This window comes from Otolemur garnettii, unplaced genomic scaffold, assembly GCF_000181295.1.
Source record: "Otolemur garnettii isolate 467f Iridium unplaced genomic scaffold, OtoGar3 scaffold00117, whole genome shotgun sequence".
Lineage (NCBI taxonomy): Eukaryota > Metazoa > Chordata > Mammalia > Primates > Galagidae > Otolemur > Otolemur garnettii.
In genome coordinates, this window is record NW_003852512.1 from 3,122,969 (window position 1) to 3,127,157 (window position 4,189).

The window sequence follows — 4,189 nt, forward strand, 5'->3', positions numbered from 1 at the left end:
AGTTTTTGGCCAGGGCTGGGTTTGAACCCACCACCCTCGGCATATGGGGCCCGCGCCCTACTCCTTGAGCTACAGGCGCCGCCCATTTCAGTGTATTCTTATGCTTGAGATATGTCCAACATGTTCTATGTCTTAGGACCTCTGTAACTCAATGTTTCCACTTTCAAAACAAAGTGAGGGTAACATTTGCAGAGTACATGTGTATACATGGGTGTTTTAAAGTATGCATATGACTGGCCTTTTCATTCCCTGTCTCCACATGATGCTGCATTTGACAAACTGTGCCTCGTTTTAGTCTAATAACAGACAATGTCTTTTTTTTTTTGGCTGGATCTGAGTTTGAACCCGCCACCTCCAGCATATGGGGCTGGCACCCTACCCATTTGAGCCACAGGCGCCACCCAACAGGCAATGTCTTTTGACATTTATGAATAACAATAAATATATATTGCTGCCATAATTAATAAAAAATGTTACAGGTAAAAAAAAATAGCAGCTGTGCCTGTAGCTCAGTGAGTAGGGTGTTGGCCCCATATACCAAGGGTGGTGGGTTCGAACCCAGCCTTAGCCAAACTGCAACAACAACAACAAAATAGCCCGGCATTGTGGTTGGCACCTGTAGTCCCAGCTACTAGGGAGGCTGAGGCAAGAGAATCGCCTAAGCCCAAGAGCTGGAGGTCTCTGTGATCTGTGACGCTACAGCACTCTGCCGAGGGCAACAATGTGAGACTCTGTCTCTAAAGAAATAAAATGAAATAGTGAGATCCCATCTTTTAAAAAAAATAAAGAAAGAAAAAGGCTGGGGTGCAGTGGCTCATATCTGTAATCCTATCATTCTGGGAGGCCAAGGCAGGTGGATTGCTTGAGCTTAGGAGTTCCAGACCAGCCAGAGCAAGAGTGAGACCCAGTCTCTTGAAAAAAAAAGAGAGAGAAAGAGAGAGAGAGTGAAAGGAAAAGAAACTAAACAATATATCCAGGACCCACAGGGTGTTATGGTCACACAAAAATATTTTGTTCCCTCCAGCCTAGCATCCAGTACCTAGTTAACGAACAGGAGAGGGGTTCTTTGGAAGACTAGTTGTAACTTAAAAGTAGTTACAGAGAATGATTAATTTCTATTTCAGATGTTTACAGTTTACTGCAAAATGACAGAGATGAAAAAAGAAAAGTGGCTTGAATTAGAGTAGAGGACTCAGGCTGGTTTGCTGGCAATTTACAGGCCTACCAAGTGGCATAAGGGTCCCTCCACCTTTAATTGTTCAAGTGCCTATGTAATATGTTTGTATTGTTTTCTATAGTAACCACAAGACATCAGCAGAGAAAGCTTTATTTTTGACAATTCCACTCTGTCATCTCTGTTCCTTCAGTGAAACTAAGCTTTATAAAAAACGCTTGCTTTCACAACAGTGATATATTCCTTTTTCAAACTAGTATCACTTTCATAAGTTTACTATCTTTATTGTAATAATCTATAATATCTGCCATTAGTCCTGAAGTGCTTTAGAATTTTATTTAACTGCTGTGAACAGCTTCATATTTATTTAGATAAATATGTGGAAATTAAAAGCAAGAAGCTCAATAGCTTTCTTTTGTCCCAATTTGTAGCCAAGCAAATTTGACATTGATTTTTTTATTTTGCAAAATGGTAGAGACAGTCTATTTATGATAGATGTAATCAACTGTCAGTCAGTATCGCCAGAGCTAAAGATTCCAGCCAGGCATTATCCTAGATCCTCTTTTTTTTTTTTCTTTTTTCCGTTACATGCTTTTTGGTCATTTCAATACAATAGTCACATATAGCCCATTTTGCTGGGAAAAGGTGTAATTAAAGGAAGTGACTGATGATAGAGGATATATGTGAATTTTTATTATCATCAGATTTCTACTGTTCAGAGAAAAGTGGCTATATTATTCACAAGTTTTACGCTTTTAAGTAAATGATATCTGCTAGATTAATGGCAATTTATTTCCTTGTCTCTTTGAGCAGTCTTTCAATGTCTTATTTTGATTCAAGTACCTTAAAAACTTAATTCTAAACAAGTAAAATTCTCTGCAAGTTCTTAGATATGAGTTATAATTATCCCTTGTTTATGGCCTTTCTATGCACTGTATAAATAATTATGAAATGAATTAATCATGCTTAACCCTTTACTTCTAAGGTCGCAGCAGCACAGGAATAATGGTGGGTTGCACATGGATTACAATGAGGGAGATATTTAGCTGAAGCTCCCAGAGATTTTTTTCCTACGTCTATATCCTTCCTTTGTTGCTTTTAATTGTTAGGGATTGCACACAGTGTGGCAGGGACTATAGACTTGTGGGAACTGACCACACTGAAGATTTTTAGTAAGTCCTTGCTTGACTCCACCATAACCATCCCCTATCTGGTGGATCATTCTCTGTAGCTGCTTAAAGATCTGTGATTCTCAGCACCATTCCACATGCCCTTGATCTAATGGGGTCTTCTTGCCGAATGATCATTCGTTCAGCTCTTCACAGCAACCCCTCTCCCCACAGGAGGGTGGAATTTTGAGGATCTCTAAGCATCCTTTCAGCTTGATGCTCATATAAGTTCATGTAGAGAATATACAAGAAAAATATTTAAAATCTGACCTTTCAGCACTTTTTTAATAATAATGGATTTTTTAGAAAGAGTCGTACTGAATAAAAGAAGCAAAATACAATCCATTTCAGTCCCAAAGCCTGAGTAAGGTATGAGTGTAAGGAAGGTGGATTCAACAGAAGGACGGCAGAGCTGGCCTGAAAGGGAACAGCCACACTTGAAATTGGCTTCACAATGCCCTCTGGAGAATGGAAATGTAAGGAAGAAATGGGGAAACTGAGCATATGACCCTGACTCTTACTGAAGAGGGGCTAAATGGAGAATGGAGAGAAGGGACCAAGGTACCATAAGAGATAAGACAGGGCTGTAAGAAGAGCAGAAAGGAGAAATTTGTGATTCTTACTTTTTTTTTTTGAGGAAGAGTTCAGTCTACATCACAGAAAACTCTTATGCTCATAGGATTCTCCGGCCTCAGCCTCTCAAGTACTGAGACTGCAGGTGCCCACCACGAAGCCCAGCTAATTTTTCTGGTTTTTAAATTTTGTTTTGTTTTTAATTTCAGGTTAATGTGAGGGTACAAACAACCAGGTCACAATACTGGAATTTGTTAGGTAGGGGCCCTCTTTTAGTTGTGTCCTGCACCCAAAAGGTGTGCCATACACCCCGACATTGTGCAATTTTTCTATTTTTAGTGGAGACTGGGTCTTGCTCTCACTCAGGCTGGTCTTGAACTCCTGAGCTCAAGGGATCCTCCTGCCTCGTCCTCCCAGAGTGCTAGAATTACTGGTGTGAGCCACTGTACCTGGCCCACTCTCTTACTTAAATCAGAAGTACTAAAGTCTATCTATTGGAGTGATAGGTCTTAATTATTTTAATTATTAACCTGGGAAAGTTTTCAATGGCAAAATCCACCCTTCCTTCCTTTCTTCCTTCCTTCCTTCCTTCCTTCCTTCCTTCCTTCCTTCCTTCCTTCCTCCCTCCCTCCCCCCCCTCCTTTCCTTCCTTCGTAAAATTCTCCTCTGACTCCTGGTACATATATTTTTATTATATATTCTACACTGGTATTCCAATATAGCAATTAAAGCTTCCATTAATGCATTTAGAATTTTGCATATTGAGTGAGCTCCAAATATTCTGTAGACTCCTACTCTATAATTAAGTGTATTTTAAAAAGGGACATAAATAGTCATGCAGATAACTTTTCTTAAGATGTCATTATTATTGATTGTCACTGGTAGTCATTTTTATTAGATATTAATATTCACAGATTTTAAAGTATTACATAGCTCTAGATTCAAATGAGAACGAGAATAGAACTTAGATTATTTAGCTTTGTCTATCAAGACATCAGATGAAGTTGGGCACAGTGGCTCACGCCTATAATCCTAGCACTCTGGGAAACCAAGGTAGGTGGATTGCCTGAGCTCAGGAGTTTGAGACCAGCCTGAGCAAGATTAAGGCCCCATCTCTACTAAAAAAATAGGAAAACTATGGGCGGTGCCTGTGGTTTAGTGGGTAGGGCGCCAGCCCCATATACCGAGGGTGGCGGGTTTGAACCTGGCCCCAGCCAAACTGCAACAAAAAATAGCTGGGCATTGTGGCAGGCACCTGTAGTCCCAGCTACTC